The following is a 6,000-nucleotide window of genomic DNA, read 5'->3' as shown; positions in this document are numbered from 1 at the left end:
TTAAGTTTCAATAAACAAAAGACCTTCCAAATCGTAAGTGAAATGCCACCCCGCATGGACATAATTTGAGATTCTATAGATGTCACAAATATTTCAGGTTCAGTGTCTCTAAGTAAAAGTAAAAAAACCTTCGCAAGTAAGAGAAATCTCTTGAATGATTAAAAAATAATATAAATAAGTTTAGTCACAGATAAGTAAGGATAGCATTTTTAGGCTGAGTTACACCAAGTAGGAATGAGTTGCACCATTTGTAAATTTTTAGATGACGTCATAACTTTAACTGTTAACCGTAACCGTCCAATCTTCGCCAGTAAAAGTAATTGTTAAATAGCTATATAGTGACCTTGATATTTCTTTTTTAACTTTTACTTTAACTATGCCAAGGCATACGATGGTGGAATACATTCCGCAGTATATGTTAAAATAAACGTTACTGTGAACGTAAAATTTGACTTAAACCTTAAGTATAACAGCTTGATGCAACACAGCCTTAATGTTATAAGATATTCCTCCTGATAACCTACTTAATTATCTTGGAAAATTAACTTCCTTTGACTATTTTCAGTTATTTATAAAATTAATGTTTAACATACCTATGACAATGACAAAAATTTATATAATTTTGGCAGAAATCAAGACCAATTCGGTGAGTTTTGGTTTTTATACAATACTTATTATATTGATTTAAATTTAATGTTACTTCTAGAAGATACATATTTCTAGCTAAAGGTTATAGGTAATGTACATTACTATACAAAGTAGGTTGTTGCCGCACGAGCGAAGCGAATGCAGGATGACCTACGTGTGCACGAGTATCGTAATGTACTATTTTTCCTATTACGTTGCGCAAAGTTCGACCACTATAATTATTTTCAAATATTTCAATTCACGCTCAGCTTCATTCCCACATGCTCTTGCCGATGCACGCACGTGTGGGAAAGTGGTACTTTGCGAACGCAAATGCATGCGCAAAATCGAACTTGCGCACGATAATAGGAAAATATATTTATTTACCAAAGGGAGTGACATTAACATAACATATTGCAACAACACTTGGTAAACGTCACGAAGCTCTGAAGAACATCAGTTCGTAAAGGAGCTTTGACATGGGGAGATGAACTGACAAGAAACTCCCAACCCTTCTATGAAATCATACAACAACTTAGTCTACTTACTACGTCTATATTATACAATTTTTGGTTGCCTGCGCAGAACCGACAAGAACTATGACTCATCATGTCGTGAAATCGAATAAGTTTTTTATTTATTTTCTTATAACTAATGTCATGTTACTAATAAATTTAAAGATAATAAAAATATCGACAGCAGTGGAAGACTACAACTGAAGTCAGGTCGTTCCCCGGCCGCGAATTTAGAAAAGCATATACTATTTGAGTCACGACGTGTCAGATTCTAATAGATGAGCTTTTGTTTATGCATATTACGTGACAATATCTAATCTATCTCTGAGAAAATTTACTCAAACGGATTTCCTTTCTGCCTTGATATTTTGAAAGAAAATTCACGTACAAAACATAGTACTCTGTTATACATATTCACTCAAATAGATGAGCTATTGTCGAGACATATTCAAACATTTCGTAAGAACAGGGACTAGTAAAAAAAGAAGGACTCCGCGCCGTGATATTAGCAAGTGAAGCATCTTTATGCTGGTGTGTGTGCGGTTACGGGGTACACCAGTTACACAATGTTTTCTCCCTTAAATGATCATATATCCACAAATACTTTTATAGTATTGTTTTATAACGCACGACAGCATTTTTAAAATATTTTATTGCGACGCAAACTGATCTGTCACAGACGATGGCAAATCTCATAAAGGCGGCTGATCGGCTTGTATTAGTGTAAGTGTATGCTTGGGGCTACGCAAGCACCATTACGTACATTTACACGTTTACCGGCTTGTTTTGGTGCCTCAACATTATGTAAGGTGACACGGAGTCCTTCTTTTTTTACTCGTCCGTGCGTATGAACAAAACTTAGTCAAGTAGAGGCTGACCGCCATATTTGTATATTGCGAACGCGTCGGCGCCGACTTGTTCGGTCTTTCACTTCTGTAGTTATCATAATATTTAGTTGCAGTTGTTGCGTTGTTTTAGGGTTACGTACAGTGCAATTATAGTAAGAAAATCATGTTAAAAACCGTTTTAAGTTATACCATATTTTGGGCGCTTATATCTGCTATTTATAGTTGGATAATTATTAATTTATGGCGACCACGTACTGGAAGACGCAGTGTTGGTGGCCTACCAAGACCACAAGATGGACCGACGATCTGGTCAAATCTCCGGAGAAAAATAAAAAGGATGATAAAAAAATGGATGCAAAAGAAACTATTATTGCACAGTGAGTATAAAATATATAAAGTTTCTAAAATGTACGCCAATAACTCAAAAAGACTTTATGATCATATAAAGAAGCTGTAAAACAAGTATACATAGAATAAGCGCACATTGTAATCGAATTTGAGATGGATATTCATCGAAAATCATGCGCACATCGGTAGGGCCAATCCTTCAATCATTTCAATCATCTCCTGTTCATTGTACTAAAACTTACTTCTTCAGTATATTAAATTAACTATGTAATTATCTCTAATTCTAGTGAAATCGGTACAGTGTAATATGAAGATTCCAGTCAATTGAAGATGGACGTTGCGAAGTAGCAACAGTAACGTGTGATTGAGCTGACGATCATAAAACCGTACTCCTCTTGTCAATGGCCTACAAAATGCCTTCCGAATCTAAATCTCGTGATAAACCTCCTATCTTGCTAAATGTAGAGAGTTGTGAATTAGTTCGTGATTTGGATAGGAAACGTGCTGTTATAAAGGGTAGGCTTACCAAATTCAGTAATTATTTAGAATCTATATCGTAGTGTGATGACTTTTCTATTATGATTGTGATTGTTCAAATAAGAATTATGAACAGCTCTGCATTGAACCACCTTGATTGATTGGTTCGTTTTGGTGGTACCTATCTTTGAAGTGCTAATTGTCAAAAGTATGCTCAATAATTATGTGGCTCTCCGCGTCTGATTTCACAGTGTGAGTGAGATTGTGTCAGTGACACTCAGATGATGTCTGCGATGTCGGATCGTCTATTATTATTAAATCGACCAAATAAAGAACTGCTAACATACGGATTTCAACAGTTTCACTGGAATGATATGGCTGACCAAATTGACACCTTTTCTTTTCTTTTTTTCTTTATGAAAATAAGGGACGAGACGAGCAGGACGTTCAGCTTGTAATTGATACGCCCTACCCGTTTCAGGATTCTTGAAAAACTCAAAAATTCTGAGCAACACCACAATTGCGCTCGTCACCTTGAGACATAAGATCTCGATGAAATTAAGTCTCATTTGCCCAGTAGTTTCACTATTTACGGCGTCCTTCATATATTTATTTAACTACTTACTGTGTTAGTATTGTTTTATATAATTATAACTATAATTTTAGAAATAACTATAATAGCAAATTGTATTCAATTCTTTGGTTAACTTGATTCGCCAACTGTTAGTTGGCACTACTGTAGTACCAACTAACAGTTGGTAGCATCATCACTGTGACGGTCGTGCCCTATATAAGTCAGAGCGCTCAGTTCGAGAGGATTTGCGCCTCTCTCTCCCCATGAGAAGGTCGCCTTCGATGTAGGCTTAGAGGGCACCTGCCCAAAGCCAACTGCAGGTGGTGTTTAGTGGGTAGGCACCTAGGTTTCACGTGAGTCCCACATAACCAACGCAGACTTAGGCTGTGTTGGTATGCATGAGCATTACCACCTCCCTCCCGTCGTTATCCCGGAGGGTAGCCCATTCCCTTGCTTGGGCGCAAAAAAAAAAAAAAATTCGAGAGGACATTAATTATTGTGAATTGTAAGGGGTAACGCTGTAAATTGTATTGAGTCATTTATTATAATAATTATTATTAGTGGAAATAGTAAAATACAGATTTTCTATTTTATATGCGTTTAAATTACAAACCCCTTCTACATATGTCAATTTTTTTTTCAGACTCTTAACTTATTCCATCACAGCATCGAGTTTTTTCCTATTTTTCTGGAAGAAATAAATGACTATTTGATACCAGCAATATAAGGAACACTGCTTCTCAACGAAACGAATAAAATAAAAGTGATGCTATATAACCTCCTGTTGAATACTAGTGGTAATTCATGTTTTTCTTTTTATATATCACGTTTATTTCACTTATTGTTGATATAAATATTTTCTTACATCTGACCCGACAGAGATTTTTCTGTTCATAATAAAAAAAAGATCTTGCTGGCAGATATTACGTAAATTCCGTTATTAGCTGATCCTTACTTGGCGAAAGGAATATGTAAGCATATTCTATATACTGTTTACTATCATAGGAATATTATTATGAAACACAGTAATACCACGATGGCCTTTCCAATGTGGTCATATCGCACGATTAATAGCGTAATTATAGCAAAGAGGTTTTGTTGAAGTAGTTTATGCATATAATAAAATATTTAAGACGATGCTTTTCAGCACTGCAATATAAATGATTGAGTCATATAGTCGGATACTTTTAAAGGAGGATGGCGAGAATGGACCCACATAATGTAAAAATTAAGGAAGCATCGTACAAGTACAAGTTTATATTAATTATAAACATAAGTTTATAAGATGTTTATACAAAAATTATTGAGGCGCTTGGATATGGGAGTCAAAAGATATAAATTATAATAATTTATCAAAAAATAGGTCATCTTGCATTAACGGAACGTTTTGCGCAATTGATTATTGACATCTACATTTTACATTGACATGACAAGTCATTTTTTATATGGATGTTCCGACACCATCAAACTATCTACTCGTATACCTACTCAAATCAATAATTCAGTAGTAATTGTGAATTACAATAAGATTCAATAAGATTATTATCGTTTTTGATCCTAAAATCAGTAGGTAAGTATCATTAAAAGATTCGATACCTGATTGAAAAAAGAATGAATTGTGAATCCGCAATTATAAGCTGCTGATAGTAATTAGGCATAGACATAAGATACAAATAATATTATTGATTGAAAAATAAATATTGATTAATAATTTTAGGTTATATTTTACTTTTAGGTATATCTTTTTTCTCTCACTTTTTTAGACTTACTTACGATTTGCTTTTTTCTTAGTTTTGTTACGTTCTACAATTCTTAATAAGTTTCCATGATACATGCCACTTATTTCAGAGGGTCCCAAAAAACACGCATTCTCGCCATCTTCCTTTAAACTCACTGTATATTTGTTATATGTCCTGATCTTATTTTCAAATAGTTTTTAAAATTGAAATTTATCTAATTACATAAAAGTATTTTTGATTATAAGAGGATTTTTTCATGCATAATGGATGGAGCAGATACTGGGGTGCGCCAGACCAGAGATGACAGCAATACCCTATATGTGGCCGGACCTGCGCTTTGCAGAGTGCTAGAATGTGGGCCGGCTTGAAGTATTGCCGTGCTCTATTAATGAGCCCCAGCTTCTTCGAAGCCAATTTGGCTTTGCCCTCCAGATGGCCACGGAATTGGCAATCGCTCGAGATTTTGAGACCCAGTATTCCGATACTAGGCGAGGCTTTAAGGGAAGTGTTGTCGAAGAGCGGTGATTCGGCAAATGGGGTTTTTTTAGTGGTAAGCGCGCAAACTTGAGTCTTCTGGGAGTTAAATTGGACAAGGTTCAATTTACCCCATTCGGCGACCTTCTCGAGAGAGGACTCGATAGAAGACACAAGTTTCTCCCGGCACTGGTCGACGATTTCCCGAGAGAGACCTGCATGGGCCATGTATACGGCATCACCAGTGCTGTCGTCTGCATAGCAATGTATGTTGGAGGTGTCCAACATATCATTGATATGCAGAAGAAACAGCGTGGGAGATAGCACACAGCCTTGGGGCACTCCAGCGTTCACGGGCTTTGGAATCGAGCAATAACAGTCGACAACGACCTGTATGC

Source organism: Leptidea sinapis, chromosome 24 (genome assembly GCF_905404315.1).
Source record: "Leptidea sinapis chromosome 24, ilLepSina1.1, whole genome shotgun sequence".
NCBI classification, from domain to species: domain Eukaryota; kingdom Metazoa; phylum Arthropoda; class Insecta; order Lepidoptera; family Pieridae; genus Leptidea; species Leptidea sinapis.
This window is presented reverse-complemented; position numbering follows the sequence as displayed.